The sequence below is a fragment of the Leptonychotes weddellii genome, chromosome 2, assembly GCF_054177405.1.
Source record: "Leptonychotes weddellii isolate Sample4059 chromosome 2, ASM5417740v2, whole genome shotgun sequence".
NCBI lineage: Eukaryota > Metazoa > Chordata > Mammalia > Carnivora > Phocidae > Leptonychotes > Leptonychotes weddellii.
The window spans coordinates 107813773-107833609 of NC_138370.1; the positions used below are offsets into that span (position 1 = coordinate 107813773).

Below are 19837 nucleotides of genomic sequence, written 5' to 3' on the forward strand. Positions count from 1 at the left end.
ATCGCTATTTCAAATGTTTAAATATTTGAGGTATAAAACATAGAGACTCCACATATTTATATTTTTAAATCTTAACTTAGAACGCACTATTACCAGCTACTATCATCAGCAATAACCTTAAAGGTTTATCTCTGGTGGCACAATATGGAATGATGGTGCCAGCAACAAAATGTATTAAAACAAAATCTCAATACTAGAAAGCCCTCCTAGTTTTAAGAGTAAAACTGTGAAGAAACAACACCGTTCAAACGCTGCAGTGCTATGTACATAGCTTTGTTTACATTGATGCGTATGCTTCATAACAATGTCTTCTGAGATAGATAACAAAACTGACACGAATTACTAAAATATCCTTGCCTTTGTTTCTGAATGTCTACCTTGCTAAAAGAATTTATAACATTCCTGATCAAAAGTAAGTGACTCAGTAACTACACTTTCAAAACATTCATGTGTGCTAATATTCAAATGCATAATTAATACTTTTAACATAGTCTTGGCATTTTTTCAAAAACCCTCTTTGGAAGAAAGCAACCTTGACTTTTATAACCTACGAATTCAGAGTTACATGTCAGAGAGAACAGAAGAATTCCCGGTGTCAAAACTACGAACAATTAAATTACACCACAAGGACTTTCCACAACCCCAGCACTTGATTCTAACCATGACAAGTGTTGGAAAACATGTAAGGGTAAACACACACACACCCCACTCCAACACATATACAGCACAAGACACATGTAAAATTTTTCATAGTTAAAAGTAACCTAAATTATACACTCCTGGGAGGGCTAAGCTAAACTGCATTTTCTTGACATGTGATTTTTGTGCAGAAAATTTTTGAACCCCCTGAACTGCTCTATTCTAGACACCCTCTATGCCAAGAACGATTAAGTTCTGTCATCTTTTCTGGTGCTGGAATAGGCTTCACTGGTCTTGCAAACAATTTTTGGAGGGCAACAACAGGTTCTGAGACATAAAGCTTCTCCCACTACTCACTTTTGATTTCTGTACGCTTGATAGATGGTTGCCAGGTTCCCCGGGATGAGACATGAGGAGGCGGCACAGAATTGCTAGGGGTTTCCACTAAAAAGACCAGCACCGCAGGCAGCACTAATCCTGCACCTGTGATGTGTTATTCAGCAGTTAAGAAATGCAGTCCAGACTGTGGTTGCCTAAATCAGCTCAGCTGTTTTTTCAGTCCTCCCTTTGATTATAAGCTGGCAAGAGAGATTATTCCAGTCAGGCATTGAGCTATGCTCAGGATACATGGCATATGACAGTGGAAAGGTAAAAGAGAAAGGAAACCTCAGAATCAAAAAAAAATAAATAAAAAGAAAGAAAAGAAAAAAAGTCACTGACCACAGTGTATTACATATCATTTCCAGATGGTTAAAAGCTGCCTCTGATTATAAGCAAGGCAGAAAAATATAGGACATTTAAATATCTAGAAATCTATTTTTGATATTTCCCTTCTGCCATTCTGAATGGTACTTAAATGTGCAATTCTTAAGTTTATTTTAAAATAAGCACAACTTCACAAACTGATCAGGTACGTAAACATTTTTACATCTTTCTTTAAAGAGGTTTACCAAACCTAGAAGTCAAAGTCCTCTTATAGTTGGGAACCTTCCAAAATGTTGGGAAACCTGAAAACCAAATGCCTGCCATGAATTTTTTCTTTTTATTAAATCCACATATCGTTTGACGTATTAACATTTTTGATATAAAATCTGTATTTAAGACATAACTATCCTATTCACCATGTATGGTTAAAGCAGCATAAAATATTTATTTTACCCAGCATAAAATTACTAGCAAGTCCAAACTGATTTAAGAGACACATGTCACTCACAAGGCTGTCTACATGGCACTGTGGCTTCACAGAGATGAAGAAAAAATGGCCACGATGCTCAGGAGCCATAAAATCTAGTAGCGGACAGTGGAACAGAAGTTACTTTCTGTTGTTGTTCTTGTTCTTTAGTCATAAAAGGGCTGCTGACCGTTTCCTCACACCAACGCCTGCACTCCATTTCCTTTTACACTCTATATAAGCACAAAACCATCTGGCCCCCAGGCTAGTATCTGTGCCATTTTAAATAAATAATCTAAAACCTTACCCCCAAAAAACAGATACCCTTTCTTAATAGCAGATGGTTAAAAAATAAAAACAGAAAATTCATTTATAGGCACAAGAAGAGATGAAGAAAATATATCCATTTCAAAAAAATTAAAATTTAAATATACACATTAAAGACAATGTTTAATGTTTTATTTTTTTCCCTGACTACATACTAATTACCTGCTAAGCCAAGCAGTTTACAAAAAATATTAGAAAAACTCCCTATGATATATGTTAGGAACAACAGAGTAAAAAAAAAAAATTCCTGTGTCCATAAAAACATTCTCTCTAATCAGAATTTGACAAGTCGTATGACTTATATTCAGACTTTGGGGTTAGAGATAATACTGCATTTAGAGTTCCAAGTAACATTCTCGGGCCAGCTGAAGGAGGACCAAAATCTAGGAGGTATGCCACAACATGTTATATTCACCTTCTCCTGACTATTCCCATAATCCAGTTTGTGCATCCGAAATAAAACAAGATGGTAGACTTGGGTCCTGGGTAGGTATATGACTAGCAACATACAGACTTTTAATATTTTAAGATGAAAAATTTTTTTCTTCTGAATTAATTGGCCATTAAAATAAGGCTGAGATTTTGAACCACATCTGCTCTGTTTGATTTATAGGAATAAGGTTGCCAAAGGAAAATCTTGTTGACTTTTGGGCAGAAACGCTGAGGAAAGATCTGAACTGAGGCTATGTTATTATAATGATTGTGTTATCTTAAATCTGAGTATGGCACACATTGGAACATTCTGGCCTGATACTGCTCAAGCTGTCCCTCTTTTGATAAACAAATGGCTTCAGTTTTCAAAACATTCTCCAAAAGCAATTTTATTATTTTTAATTTTTAATTGTATAAATTGTATAAAGACTCAGTGGCCCAGACTTTGAAAAGTGCACCTTTAAATTTGCTTCCTTTGTATTTCTTTATCCAATTTGTATCTCCTCATTTATGCTAATAATATACATACCCACACACTATATTCTAAGGCCAAAATGCTTCCTTCCTCCTCCTTCAAATAGTTATCAGTATGGGGTCTCATGACACACAAAAAGCCAAAAAAGAACAAAAAACCTGAATCCAAGGAGGCTACAAGAAAAATAATTACCTCTCATAAACCCTTTCTTCAGATAATTCTGTCTTTTAAATCACATCGACATAAGGTATCTGTGTGTGTTATATTTTTTGCCTGAAATATTTTGATAAGCTGGGTATATGATTTTAAAGTTCAGAACCAGTATAAGCAGGTAAGAAATCTATACCTGCTTACGTTCTATTTAAATTACCAAAGTGCTCCCCAAGACGATTCATACTGGTATGGGAGCAAAGAACAGTGGCTCTCTTAATTAGTTTAGTTAGAAAGTTGTCCACATTCTCATAGAGCATATGAGAGCAAACAAAATATTTTACCAAAATGTAAGAGTTGATATTTCAGCTATTAAGAAACCGTTCTCTATGTTTACCTACAGAATGTCCTATTCTCCACCTAAAAACCCAGAAAATAATTCAGTAGAGAAGGCAAGACTTCTTATGATTTAATGAGTTGGAGATTGGTAAAACTTATCAACTCTAACAATTATGGTCATCAGACCTGTTGATCCTCACTAGGAGCAAAGTCTCATACTGGTTCACTGTTTTGTTTTGTCTTTTCCCTAAGGAAAAAGCATGATGATCTTTCAGAATGAATAGGCCCCACTTACAATAAATGATTACTTAACAATTAAAGTTATTTCTTTTCTTTCCATCTTTCTTGGAGGACAAAAAATATTTTCTTTCATCACTAAAACCACAGTAGCTACTTGATAGTAATGTGAAAATTTGCTGGTGACTCCCATTCTCTATCATCAAGTCAAATAGCCTGACCAGAAAAGTATTAAACTTGTGCTGATTATCAATTAGATAGAGGATCTGAAATAAAACACATCCCTCTAACAGCAACTTCCTAAAACAGTTTCACCCCAGCTTTTGGAATACAGCACTTTGTGCATGCTAAAATTATGGTAAAGGTAACATTGCTCTTCCAATTTCATACCAATAAGGGGGAAAGAAAGCCTTACCCAGTAGGTGCCATCCCAAACAGTCCACCCAGCCCCAACTGGGCCAGGCTCTTGCCTTTGTGGAATTCAGTGTCTCCTCACTCGCAAGAAAGTCTAAGCAGAGAGATCATTAGTTATGACATGTAGACGCTAGCAGATAATGTTGACTCACTTCAGGAACTATTAAACTATAAACAGTGTGCTGAAAGCCATTTATCTGCATTTTAGGATAAACAGCAGAAGCTACTCAATTAAATAGACTGCAACGAATAAGCTGCTGAGGCCAAATGAAGTGAGGCTTAATTTTGAGAAGAAAAACCTGTGAATTTAATAAAAATCAATCCAGGATCCCATTTTATTTTATACTATAAATATAAAAGATATAACATATTTTAAAAGGCCAACTGATTCAGTTACCCAAGTTATTGCAGTTTCGTTCCAGTTCAAAGTAAATTTACTGATACTCGATAGATATTTTCCCTTAAGTGACAGCATTTATGGTAATACTTATGTTGAACAAATGTACGTTTATTAAGGAGCGCTTTACCTATCACTATATAAAAGGGAAAGCTGAATTAGGTCAGTTTTCTTTGTCAGCCGTCTCCCCACTCACAAGCAATTTAACTATTTGGAGAGAGAATTTCTAAACGACTCTTCCTGAGGAAAAGAAACACAACCTGAGTGCTATTTTACATTTATTTTCATTTTTATGTAAATAAATATACATATTTCTACCCCCAGCATGTTAAAATGCTTCAAGAAAGACCCTAATCTATCATGGAACCTTGGATTCCACAGTTGACGAGGACAGCAGGTAAATCAAGGCCCTTAACTACAAGTACCATACGCGGGTAAAATGCTGCATTTAGAACTTATTTTTCCTACTTGTCAGAAAACAAATCGAAACCTGCTCTCTTTCACACTCCCAGATGTCAGAAGCTTTTCAAAACAATTCTGAGGTCAGGGAAGAGAACACACAGGTGTGTGTTACGTCAACTTCTGAAAGCAACTGAAGGTCAGCCTGGCATCTGATCCCTCCACCAACACATTCTTGTGGGCATTACAAACGCTCCCGGAAGGAACACCACACTAATGCTGACTAATTTTAAAAAACATCCCAAACCTCATTAGATCTACTCCTTAGCAGTATTGTTCGAAAGCATCTCTGCTAGTAACAGCAAACTCTCCACCACCTCTCAGCGAACCTTTAATCTCTTCTCCAACGTCACTTCTTCTGTTCTACTTTCACTGACAATACAACAGGTACGGCAACAATTAAATAGTCAACATCAACACACAGGTTTCCGTCATATCATGAAAACTATGACAACCCGCAAGAAACTTAAATGTTGGGATATCAGTGACGAATGCTTAAGAGTAACTGGCTCACATGAATGGCCCCTGGGCCTTGGGAGAACCATTCTACATTTTGACCGTTGGATGTAACCAGCCTGAAACAGAAAGATGGCGGTAGCATTTCGGACCTGCAACTACCAGTGCTTATGCTAAAAAGCCTCTATTCAATGCAAACAGCAACCTAAACAGGACACGTTCTTCATTTTAATAAAAGAAGTGATCGGAATATTCTTGCCATTGAATGACTAGGTTCCAATCGAGACTGGAAAAGTTCTGCCTGCCAGTAAAATGACCCAATAGTCACAGATTTCTGATTATGTTTATTAATGCTTCAGAATAATCACATCAATTTTGACCTTAATAATTCACTGTCAATCATATTCAAAAGATTTAGTATTTATATAACCCTTCCTCTTCTCTCTCTCTTTCTCTCTCTCTCTCTCACACACACACACACACACACACACGTATCCAGAGTGAGGATCCACAAGTAACAAATCATTGCCACAAAACCTGTCTCCTCCTGCCAAAGGTTTCTAGTATTTTCCAAACCTCAAAAATGTCTCACTACTGAATAACTGCCCCTCCAGCTAACAATGAAAAAAACAGAAACATTCAAAACATTTTTTTCCCTTTTTCTTCTTCTCAGTCCATCATCAAGTGCCTCAACAGTCATGGCCTGAACAAGAGCTCATGCTCAGTGGGGTGCACCATGGCACTCTCAACTTCTGCTGCGGTATTGATAGCAGCTGGCACATTTACTTATAGATTTCTTATCTACATCCACCAAGTTCCTTAAGCTTTACTTTTCTTCTTAGTAGCAGCAAACACAGAGGCCTTCACCAATGAGATTCCACAATACACGGGGAAAACAGGAGCAGGGCTCGCTCTCTATTCGAGTATATGCGCAGAATATGCTTTTTGATCCGAGATCCTTTTCTGCTTTCCTTTCTCATTTTTTGTCTCCCACCCCCCAATGGCTTCTCAAAAACTTCAATATTCTTAAAGGCCCAGATGTCTCCTTTCCTCTTTTCCACTCCCACTGAGAAGATAGGAAACACCAGGTGTGAAATATCCCTGTTTGCCCCCCTCCACCCAACACATCCCCCTCACTGCTTGTGAGCCTTCATCCTTGCTTGTCATCTCAGGAGAGTTCCCCCCATTTGTCTGTTGGACCTCATCTCTTCTCCCACACCCAGATGCACCCCCAGGACCACAGTCTCTCTCACAGAGAATGATATGCCTTCATACTTTCCTTCCCAGGTTATGAGCAAAGAGTAGTTTTCCCAGCCTAGATCAGCCCAGCTGAAGAAAGGTCTTAGGACAAAGAGAAAATGAGTGTACTGGAAAGAAAGGGAAAAAAAAACTGAAAGGAAAACTTGACATGTTTATCTTGTGCCTTTATATCAAAATGTAGTAACTTATATACAAAACATGTAACCAAGCACCAACTCTTACAATAGGCCAAGTCACATGTGTAACAGGATAACTAGACTCCAAACAGGTGTAAGAATCATGATTTCTAACCTTAGCTATGCTACTAACTCGAAATCTCCAAACTATCCAGAATGGTTTATTTTAAAAAACCAGCGCAGCGATGATTTACCAATAAGACTTAACCAGTAAACACAGGTTCTCAGGACATGTTTGTGTAAGGAATACCGATGAATGAATTAGATCACTAGAAAAGACTCAGCCAAACATAGCTGTCTAGATTAGAAATTTAGTGTGAAGCAAATGACCCTGAGTCAACACCATAATATAGCAGTGCCGCACAGTGACTGCTTTTCCCATGACTGCATTCCCTGGATGGGCAACAAAGAGTGATTGCAGGTGTTTCTAGAGAAAAGAATCATGTGCAGCAAGATGCCATGGTTGCTCTGGTAACCAAAATATTGCAAACCCTGTAACATGTTACACCTCTAACTATTTCCAACTCTATTCTTACTTAATAAAAGAATTTGGGAAAAGGACATATCAGGCAAAGGTCCCATTGCCTAAGATCATAACTAGTCATGGACAAGAGGAATAAAAATAAATCCGAGCCTGCCTGACTAACAAACACAGGAAACCATTCACAACTAAGTACATATATTTTTTATATATTGGCTATGGATGTAAATATGGACATTCCTGACTTCACTCACCTAATTTCAGGCAGATTTTAAGGCTGACATTTACCTCTACATATTGAGGGACTATTATATAAATGTTATTTATGCTTGTGAGGCTGCATTACTGGGTTTACTGAGAAAGGGACTGGAGTAGACTGCAAAGAGACCATGCTACATTAGAGAAAGGGGAGCAATAACAGGACAAATGGCCAAAAATGAACAGCAGTTGTGAATTCCCAAAACTAAACTAACAGAGTAGTCCGGAAATAACTTTCATTTCCCTTGAGCTTATTATTTACATAAACTATATTTAAATAAAGTTTGAATTTTATGTTGGCACAGTATAGTAACTCAATCGACTAAGCTTGTTTTAATTTTTTTTTAAGATTTTATTTATTTATTTGACAGAGAGAGACACAGGGAGAGAGGGAACACAAGCAAGGGGAGTGGGAGAGGGAGAAGCAGGCTTCCCGCTGAGCAAGGAGCCTGATGCAGGGCTCGATCCCAGGACCCTGGGATCATGATCTGAGCTGAAGGCAGACGCTTAACGACTGAGCCACCCAGGCACCCCTTGTTTTAATTTTTTTTAACGATTTTATTTATTTGAGAGAGAGAGAGAGAGCAGAGCAAGCCAGAGAGAGCATGAGCAGGGGGGAGGGGCAGAGGGAGAGGGAGAGGGAGAAGCAGACTCCCTGCTGAGCAGGGACCTTGAGATCATGACCTGAGCCAAAGTCAGACCCTTAACCAACTGAGCCACCCAGGTGCCCCACTTGTTTTAAATTCTACTTAGTAATAATAAAATGCAAACAAACTAGGAAGAAAGGCAAAAAGGAATAAATAGAGTGATGGTACCAAACCTTAATTCCATCCTCCATAGGGTATCTTTGGGTTATAGGTGAAGAGAGGAAGCCTCAGCACACACTGTATAGTAAGTACTATGCCCTCCTCTCTAGCAATCACCAAAAACATGAGTGTTATCCTGAAATCTTATTAGTCTGCTCTGAGGAGATGGGTTGTCTGACCTTGACTATCATAAGCACTTTCCTGTTCCAAACACCTCCAGTTCCTTCTGCTTTAACACGGTATTAGTCTCCCCTCATTCACCCGTTTTAAATCACTTCAGCTAAATTTCTAACATGTACTAAGTTCCTATGGACCGAAGAAAATCTATTGGTAATTTTGTTACCAACAGAAGTCAGGAGTATCTGTCAGTAGTCGTAGAAGGCTATGGCTATTTTACCATAACCTTGTGTCTTTCTCATTTGTTTTTGTTTTCATTAGCAACTATGTGAGATAAGTTAAGTATAATTCTTGCCAAAGATACTGCAGTTCTTTTCATCTGGCCAAACAGAGGAATAAAGGGAGGCTAAGTAAGAATAAGAACAATTATGTTAAAAATGCTGCCAAGTTCGGGGCGCCTGGGTAGCTCAGTCAGTTAAGCGCCTGCCTTCGGCTCAGGTCATGATCCCAGGGTCCTGGAATTGAGCCTGGAGCCTCATGTCAGGCTCCCTGCGCAGCGGGGTCCTACTTCTCCCTCTCCCTCTGCAGTTCCCCCTGCTTGTGTACTCTCTCTCTCAAAGAAATAAATAAATAAAAATACTGCCAGGTTCAAAGCAATTTAGGGATCACAATACTATATACTTGTGCACCCTGAATTACTTTATCAGTAAAATAAGATGGTAGCAAGAGGGGGGCCTGGCTGGCTCAGCCAGAGGAACGTGTGACTTTTGATCTTGGGGTTGTGAGTTTAATCCCCACACTGGGTGTAGAGATTACTTAAAAGTAAAATCTTAAAAAAAAAGATGGTAGCAAGATATGTTCTCTAACCTCCCTTCTACTTCAAACACATTATGGTCCTACATAACTTTACTTTGCTGGTATCCATTCTTTTTTTGTATCTATAGCATGAAAAGAGGGTATTAAACATTAAATTATAAAATGCAAGAATTTCTGCTCTGCCATTTATTAGGTGTGACCTTAGGCAAATTCTTAATTTCCTTTAGTCTCAAACACTTCCTAATAATAATATCTACACTTCAAGGAGTTTTTTAGAGGATTAAATGAGATATAATCATTTATCTATACCCTATTATGTATTTATAAATCTCATATAATATACTCCTCAAAATGCTCATTTTATAAATGGGAGACCTAGAGCTGAGAGAGGTGACCCACCTGAAAACAAATGAGTGAGAAGCAGGCCAATGTAAGAGGTAAGCTCTGGTCTCTGTTTAAGAACAAGTACTCCTCCAGATGGCGGTTCTCAGATGTCTTGTTCTCAAGACCCTTTTCATTATTAAAAATTATTGAAGACACCAAATTTTTTGTTTGTGCAATTATAGTTATCAACATTTACCATATTAGAAATCAGAAGTGAATAGTTTTTAAATATGTGTAATTCATTTAAAAATAATAATGAACCCATTTTATTTTACAAGAGTCAAGATATGGAAGCAACCTAAGTGTCCATTAATTGGCGAATGGATAAAAAAGATGTGGGCTGTGTGTGTGTGTATACATATAATGGAATATTAGTTATAAAAAAGAATGAGAACTTCCTATTTGTGACATGGAAGGACCAAGGCAGTATTATGCTAAGTAATGTAAGTCAGACAGAGAAAGACAAATACCATATGCTTTCACTTGTAAGTGAAATCTAAAAACCAAATGAACGTATTTTAAAAAGTAGAAATAGACACACAAATACAGAGAACAAACTGATGGTTGCGAGAGAGGAGGGGGTGGGGATGGGAAATGTGGGTGAAGGGGAGTGGAAGGTACAGATCTCCAGTTATAGAATAAGTCACGGTGATGAAAGGTACAGTATAGGGAATATAGTCAATGGTACTGTAATAGTGTCGTATGGTGGCAGGTGGGCGCTCCACTTACGGAGGACATGGCATAACCTATAGGGCTGTCGAATCACTCTGTTGTACACCTGAAACTAATGTAACATTCACATCACTACACTTCAATTAAAAAAAATTTTAATAATGAATCCATCTTAACATACTTTTTAAACAGTGAGAAAAGTGGAGCAGTTTTACATTTTCTCAAATCTCTTTAATGTTTAACTTCAAAGAAGAAATTGGATTATCTGCTTCTGCATTAAATCCATCACAGTGTGTTGTTGGGGCTAACATATATGAAGTATAAGTGGCCAAAAATACATAGCTGGAAAAGGAGGGATATTTTAATAGCCTTCCATAATAATGGTTATTCTTTGATACTACACAAAAACTGGACAAGTAGGAGTCTCCTAAAAGTTAGATGCAATGTGGAATCTGAAACCCTACTGATGAAATTTTCATATTCTGATAAATTAAAACCTACTGTCGGCTGCATAGTTTGAATGGATTTTTTTACACATACATGAATATGAAACATGGGCAAAAGTTGAAGCAAAAAATATTGATTCACTCAGCTAGGCAGATCAGTTCTGTAGATACAGGCTTTCCAAGAGCCTAATTTGTCTTTGAAAGTTTGAGTTTTATCATTCGGAATAAATACTGTCATCTGTTTTCCTTGAAGTAACAGGCTCACTTCATTCATTTTTGAGAATATGCCTGCAAATCTAAATAACCATGGTTTGTCATTGTTTCTAGTAAAAATTGTGTTTCATGAAGAGTCTTGAAGTAACCACTAATCTTCAGTATGCTGAAGAATTTCATTACATATGCTTCACATTTTGTCACCCAGAATATAAAAAGACATTGACTCTGAGGTTGGAATTTAATAAAATTATTAATTTTTACTACTTCATTCAGGATATTATTAGATGAAGCTAGCTTCCTTTGTTTGGTGTTTGGTTGGTTGGGTGGCTGTTTATTTGGTTGGCTGGTTTGGTGTTTCATTGGCTGAATGGTTTGGTGGCTTGTTCTTACTGTGAGTACATTGCAGTGAAGAATATAAGAATATAGTCTGGTGCTCTCTGTTGATTTGTGCAAAGATTCTACCAGCAGTTCTACCCACTATTTCTTTTGTATTATCATTGCAAATACATTATTGTTATGTATACACATATTTATTATGCTTGCAAATCGTACTTTGAGAACTGCCACACTGGATGACCAACTACTGGTTATCGGAATTGAGATAAAAAACTAAATATATTTTAAGATAAGTTAGGAGATTTTAAGGATGGTGTAAGAGAAAGGAGTAGAAGATGATTTTTAAAAGAAAAAAATTTAAGAAAACATTGAACCCTTTTGAGATCTAAAGAGAGATTTTCACTTGGAAACACTAGATTGCTCACAAAAGTATTATGTACACCAAATACCTGCGAAAGAAATTATTAATGTAAATGTATGCTTTAATGCTTTTAATTTGTCCCTAAATGGCATAATTAAAGTATAGAACCTTAACTGACCTAGCACCACTTAGATGCTGCCAGTTATGAAATGCTGAAAAACTCTTCAGAAGAAACTCTTCTAAAACAAACAGATACAGAAAGTTCACATTCTCAGAAAAGTTTAATTAAAAAGAAAAAAAAGTTTTTTCCAAATGTGACACTAATTAGTCTTGGTTGATTTTTGTTTGCTTGCTTTAATTTTTGGTTGTAAGCTATCACAGGCAGTCTTTTCTATTTCTGCTGTGTAGTGTTTTGTTTTCTTTTCTTTTTCATATGTCAACACTGAAAGGCTGACTATAGGGAGACAAGCTTTTTTCTAACTTTCACTACATTTATGTCTTGATTTTAACTCGGTTGAAGTCTTGATTTCCAAACACCAATTAGTTTTTCCTTCATGCTGCAGAAAACAGCCAATTCTGAATTAAGAAAAGTCAGAGATTTTATACCATACAAAGGTCTTGAAGAAGGGATACACTTAGCAGAACTTTTCCCCCTACCTACAAATATTATATGGAGAAACCCGGAAAGTATCTTTCTAATACGAGGTCTTAAATGTGCTCTTATTTCACACTCAGGTGAAATATTTAGAATATTCCATCCAGAATATAAACTGCATAAGAGTAAGAGTTACATCTCATTGGTTAACCACAACATCCTCACCATCTAGTATAGCGTGAAGCTCCTCGCAGGCATGCAATAAATTCTGTTGATTGGGTGTGTAGAACAACTACTCTTTTGTGGAAGTTTCAAGGCTCATCTGAGCAAATATACAAACACATCTCACATATATTTATGATAATGATGTTATCTCAGATGTGTACGTGTATGTGTGTGTGTTCTACTGTGACTGTCATTTGGTAAAATCTCCCCTTTTTAAAATTGAAAACAGGGGTACCTGGGTGGCTCAGCCGGTTAAGCATCTGCCTTCCGCTCTGGTCATGATCCTGGGGTCCTGGGATTGAACCCCACATCAAGCTCAGCAGGGAGTCTGTTTCTCCCTCTGCCCCTCCTCCAGCTCACGCTCTCTCTCTTGCTCACTCTCTCTCAAATAAATAAAATCTTTTTAAAAAACAAAATAAAATTGAAAACAAAAATTCAGCTGAATTTTTCTGACACTCCTTTTGTTCCCTAGCCATAAAATCTTCAATCTCAAACACAGACTCTGACAGAGCCAATTCAACTAAATTATATCTTAGGTTAATGAGGAGTGTAACACTGGAACATGGACTTGAGAGGAAGGTTCTGAACAATGTCTCTAATTCCAATGTAACCTGGACAGCATTTACAGAAGAGAGGGCATGGCTGGAGACAAAGCCCAGCTCCACTAATGAGCTGTAGGCCTTTGGGCAAATACATTAGTTTCTCTAGACCTCCCTTTCTACATCTTGAAAAGAAGTGTAACAATGTCTACTTCTCACGTGACTGTTACTAAGATTAAATGAAATACTATATAAAGCACTTAGCACAAAAGGCCCAGTGACTGAGACAGAGTAAATGCTCAGTAAATGTTAGTTTGCTTTGTTTTACGGAAATCCAGGCTTCAAACTTGACAGTAAAGACTCTGAGGTTTGTAACACAGAAAAGCATACACCTTTCACTCCAACTACATATGGTATAAGGCCACTACCAGAATCCACCACCAATTTAAAGACACTCTCTAGTTAAGAAATAGACACACACAAATCTATTTGCTAGAGCATGATAAATGAGCTACTGGTACTCATCACTGGTAATAACTACTGATACTAATTCATATTTCCAATTTTTGGTCAATTTTAGTCACTTTCTAATTTGTTTTATAAAATGATTTCACTATTTAGAAGAAAAGACATGTGGAAATTTCATTATCATGGCTCCTGCTAGTACTGATAAATAAATGTGGTACTGTTCAAGGAAACAACATTACAGAACACTAGGCATCATGTGAAATATGCCAACATTACTTATTCATATTCAGGGCTGTTTAGTATGTCATATCAACTTTGCCTTCAAAGCACTTCCCATAAATGTATCTTCAACATAGCATGCCTTGTATGCCATATTTAGTTCACTTTACATGTTATTGCTAAGTGCTAGGTAATATTAACTACCACTTTCTAATGATATTTTATATCCTCATAACATCCTAAACTTTGCAAGATACTTACATGAACATGTATGTGTGTGTTAGACAGATCCAGAAACTATACACACGTGCATTGTATAACATCCACATAAAGTGTTACTGAAGCTTTAAAACTGGCCTACATGTAATCATTTCCCTCAGCTCTTCTATTGATATATATAATCATGTAAAGCCAATTATATAACTTCACTGGACTCTAATTTTCTGGTTTTTAATAGGAAGAGAGTTAAGAGAATATATATGTAATATGGAAACTCACTTTAAAATGTATGAAGACAATCTAAAAATTGTAGAAAATGGCTTGTCAATTAACCTTTACTGTCTACAAAGTCTACCACCATGTGCTTCGTATGCTGCATGCAAGTAAATAATGGCAGAAATAATTAACAAATGAAATACTACTATTTACTGAGTACTTACCAAAGGTGAAAACACTGTTCCAAGAGCTTTACCTGTTTTCATACAATTCTTACCAGAGCCCAGCAAGGCAGGTACAATTATTCCCATTTTTAAATGACTGAGGCTTGGAATTAAGGTCTTAAGGCCGAGCTGAGACTTTCACTACTCCACATAACTGCTTTAACCAAATCACTCAATAAAAATAGTAATATTAATAATAAATAATAATGATATTAAGGAGAAGGAGGATTACTCATCTTCACCATCCAGCAGGTGTGTGTAGCTTTGATTTATTTTCCCCCAAAGCAAGGACAGGTTTTCCTAAGTCTGCCATGTCCCCTTGTAGCAAAATATGAGCTACTGGCTGGAGCCCCTCCTTTCTATCCCCTTAATCCCTGTCCCTAATCGGTACTACTATAGTACTCTCTGATCTCTCCCCCACTTTTATAATCCATTATCTGCACTGCTGCCTTCTAAAAATAACAACACACATTCATGAACTTGCAAAACTGAAAGTAAACAAAAGCTCTAATGGTTCTAAAGTTCTTAGGAAGGCATTCAAGGCTCTTCATGAATTGGCCCAACCTATCTTCCTAGCCTTATCTCCTCTCATGGTCTACTCCCTATCCCCACTTTACTCTTACCATGTTCACCATGTTTTTCAGATTCCCATGCCTTTGCTCATAATATTCTTTCAGCCTCTAACAGTGTCCCTCTCCTTCACCATCTACATCACATTGCCCAATCAGAGATATATGCATCTTTTTCTGATGTTTCCATGGAGATACACCATGTTGTATATTTTACTCTATCTAGAGTAATAGTTGCACATTTATTCCGGCCTATCAACTGTCACCAGTAAGTAGTATAATTTACTTATAAGTCACTCAATTGACTATTAATTTGAATGATTAGTTGTGTGACCTCAATTTACCTCCAAGAATCTCCATTTCCTCATTTGTAAAATGAGGATAATAACAGTATTTGTTCATTCATATATGTAAAATAGCAGAATTTGCCCCATATAAATGTGAACAATTTCGATATTACTATTAGCTGAAATTTGTGACCAAGAATTTCATTATTTGATGCTAACTGGCTCATTCCTTCAACTCTGATTTCAGCTTTCGCAAATCTTCGAAGCAATTAGTTTTTCAGTATAAAATTGTATTTTTAAAAAAACTATAGTACTTACTTTATAACTTTTCAAAGTAATTTATATGAGCAGACATAACCATTATAATATTGGGCTAAAAGACAAGCTAACTATAATACCTTTCTAGAGTATACTGCTAATAAAGTCAGAATGGATTCCTGCAGAGCACGAAATAAGCTCATCCCTCCACCCAGAGCCTCAGTTCATCCTGAAATTTTACTACATATATAATGAAATGAGGGTTATAAATTAAGGTAGGACTCTTGGGAAGAGATAAGCCTATTCACTGGACATTTCCATTTCTGCACACAGTTTAGGAAACCTTTCTGAATGCTTCCAAACATTCTGCTATTCACACAAAAAAATTAAGCCTGTTTTCCAGTTACAGGACATTCATAGTTCAACATCTGTGTCTCCTCTTCTTTCTCTCTTTGCATTAGGCAGCTTAACAGCTTTGACCCCTTAGGTCTTGGTGTCTACAACTAGAAAGCAAATGGACATTGGGGTTGTGACAGCGGCTGGATGGGAGAAGCAACCCATGCCCTACACTGAGTTGGGAGACAGAAGCCTCATTATGGCGTACAGCAAGAAACAGACTCATCAGTACTCATACTGAGTGCCTCCTTGGAAAATACAGAAATAATTAGCTGTGCTCTCTAAGCTAAAGAGTTTGCACTCCAAAATAAGGATTGGATGGCTAAGAATAATAAAATTTAACAACATCAAAACTAGAAGTAAATACCCAACTACACAACAGTCATTAAATGGTAAAAGCATTATAATCTAGTATCAGGGTCATGACTAATACTGTATCATGCACGTATAACCAGGGGAAATAAAGCCTCCTTATGATGCATGTAGAAAACTGAAGAATAAATCACAGAAGATTCCCCATCATCTTCTCAAAAATCATAAATATATCAATCACTTCTCCAATAGAAAGTAATTATAAGAAGTGAAGGTTTACTCAGTTACTGTGAAACAGATCTAACACCTTGCATATACTGAGAAGAACAGATGGTGAAAGCAGTAAAAATTCCAGTGGTAACTATGACTAATTATTATTAAATTTATGAGGCTTGACTTAAAGATAAGTTCTGAGTTAAATAACAGCAACTCAGCACTTCACAAAGACAAATTTAATCTTATGACCTATAGTAAGCAAAGTAGGATGGTAAATTACTTAAGAATAAGTGGGATGTTCTTTAGAGGAATATATTTATCAGTAGAATTACCAAGGTTTGGCTTCCAGGTCAGTGCTGACATCTGCAAGTGTTAAGCCTCACAGAAAGAGAAATACGTGGATTGATGCTTTAGGTCTCCTCTGCTCATCCCAACACAGACTTCTATTTCATATTTAAAATAATGATGAACAGGCATGTAACTTTCTAGGCCCCTATTTGATTTCATGCCCACATATTTCTTTATTTCCATACTACCAAATAACAATGATTTATATGGAGTAACAGCGAAAATGGTGTAACCACTCTCGCTTCAAAAAGCTTGTTGACTTTAGCAATTTCTCATTCATAAAAGACTGTGCTTTTGAAAGTGAGTAAATATATATGTAGGCATTCTTATGGACCACGAGAATAGCTGCAGTCCAAGGTAGCTGGAAGTGGCCAGACACAGAGCCTTAGGGGTGCTGGGAACAAAGAATGGAGAAAATCTAAAATAAAAAAGAACCTAAAATGCTACCCATCAGAAGCGAGGATTCATTCACCAAATATTCCTTTGCATCACCTCAGCCAGGGGGAAACAAAGACTTTTCCAAAGGTCCTAAAACAAGGGCCAAAGAAGTGTAAATTGAAAGGAAAGATTTCTCAAGGCCAAGAAAACCAGTGTGCCAGGCACGATTTTAAGTGTTTTTCGTGCATTAACAGGTGCTTTGTCTAACAAGCTAATGAGTCATATAGCACAATTTCCCCCGAATTACAAAGCAGAAACTGAGGCACTGAGAACTTGCTGGAGGTTATAAAGCTAGAAAGAGCTGAAACTCAAATTTAAACATAAAAAGTCTCACTCCAGAATCTGATCTACCCATGATGTGACATAGAAAAGCAAGGTTTCTGAGTATCTTCAGAAAAACAAGCCAAAAATCACTCACCCAGACAATAGTCAATACAAAATTAAAGTCACTGTGTAAAAATCAAACATGTCTATTATTTTCAAACTACTACCTAGAATTGTTTTTTTAAAAAAATCTGAGTTCATTTGCAGAGTGTTTCTGCCCTGACAGTTCACAACAGTGAAAGAGATGGGAGTTTCTCCTTGCTACCACCTTCGGCTTTGGCCTTAAAAGTGTTTTTAACTCTCTTCTTTTAAAGTGAATGTTAATGAGTCCTTAATTGTCAAAGACTTCATAAATATTCATTAAACATCAAGAGAAGTTGTGTTTCCTTTCCCTAAAAGCTAAAAGAGAAAACAGTTAAGACTCCAAAATGGAATAAGCATGCAGAAGGACTAAGTAGATTTATAAACATTCAGTTTTGTCTTAGATGTTAATCTGAATCGTTCACATCATTAGAAAACTTAAAAAACTTCTTAGTGTAGAGATATTTGGATACTTTTCTTTTTGCTTTTATAAGAAGTTCTCCAGAGTATCACCTTTGGTGGAGATATTTCCATTTTTATCTTTCATCCTCTTCTGAATGATCCAAAACATTTCACCAACTCTTCACGCTGCCTTCTGCACCACTGAACAGTAAAATGATTATGATGATGGGAGGAAATGACTTTGATCTAAATCAACAGGGCAGGCCCAGCCTGCCCTGAAAGTGCCACAAACCTTCATTAAAAAAAAAGTTTTTCACATTGGATTTGAGTCTTCAAAGAAAGCATTTGCCAAAGTGTTGTATTTTACACCAATCCTACACAGCAGTTAGGTAATATTATCACACAGATAGCTTCCTCTTGGTGAAGCCACAACCTCAAATATTTCCTAGGTGCCAAAGTGGGGAGATGACCACCAGCTATCACAGCAAGGCCAGTGTTCCCAAGGTCAGCTCGGGAAATACAAAGGGCCTGGCAAGTCAAATATTAACTCACGGAGAAAAAAAATCTCCCCAAAACCCACCACATCTGATTCACTGAAGCAGGCTAAATAAGTACCTATAAAAGAAGAAATAATATGTTCGCTATTTCCAGATGTACAGCAACAATTTTCCCCCTTTTCTCTTAGTATTTTTACGTCCTCAACCAAGAGAGATAAATGCATAGCTTTCTATAAAGCTATGTCTATAAAATCTATGAATTATGAAAGTAGCTACCTTGTCATTAATCTTGCAACTATAAATAAGAGACACACCAGTCACATTTGGAGAAAATAAGACATCGATATTGAGAAAATTGGAATGTTTATTTAATGGAGTCCCTAGTTCTATAATTTCCAATATGAGCTAAATTCAGAATTATTAAATCATTTAGGTTTTTCTTAATTTTTTAATTTAAAAACAATTAATCACATTTTTGTTTTGTATTTGACTCTGAAGTGTCGAAATAAGCCAAATACACTTACCAATTCTTGAAATGGTTTCCCCAATTGCCTTGTATTTCTCACTCCCTGAAATTTGGATGGGAATGGCTCCGGATAGGATAAAGACAGTCATTACACACCTGTACGGATCTAATAAGCTACACTCTGTGGCTAAATAATTGTGTTTATATAAGGACGCTCCTGCTTTTTCAAATAAAAAATAAAATCAAAACTTTGTTAACCTACCATGTCCAGTAAACAGAAACATTTTACACTGCCTGAATTCAGAAACACATAGCACAAAATAGCTCACAATTATGATATAAGAATAAAATAATGCAACTCAGGGGCAAAGAAAAGTGCTGAAGAATATTTTTATGATATCTACCAGATGATTTTTTAACAGATTAAGTTTATATTGGTTCATTACTTTACAATTATACTACCACCTTCATGGTGAATATATGTTGTGATATAAACAAATAAAAAAGGAATAAAAGAGAAAAAGCAAGTATATGTTTTTCTTAATGTCTGTTTAATAATTTAAAATTCAAATACCATCAACTTTTTTCAAAGAAATGGAACAAATAACCCTAAAATTTGTATGGAACCAGAAAAGACCCCGCATAGCCAGAGGAATGTTGAAAAAGAAAAGCAAAGCCGGCGGCATCACAATTCCGGACTTCCAGCTCTATTA

General features: G+C 36.6%; 1 protein-coding gene across 5 annotated transcripts in view; it reads right to left on the reverse strand.

The window, feature by feature from the left end:
• The window catches only part of BMPR1B (bone morphogenetic protein receptor type 1B), a 387076-nt gene that overhangs the window by 62743 nt on the left and 304496 nt on the right, over positions 1 to 19837 (reverse strand). The window contains exon 1 of one of the 5 annotated variants that reach the window (XM_006733541.3): positions 997 to 1311. The exons of the other annotated variants lie outside the window; for them this stretch is intronic. The gene's annotated coding sequence lies outside the window, so the exon portion shown is untranslated. Of the gene's footprint in view, positions 1 to 996; positions 1312 to 19837 lie in introns of those variants that run through there. 5 annotated transcript variants of the gene reach the window in all.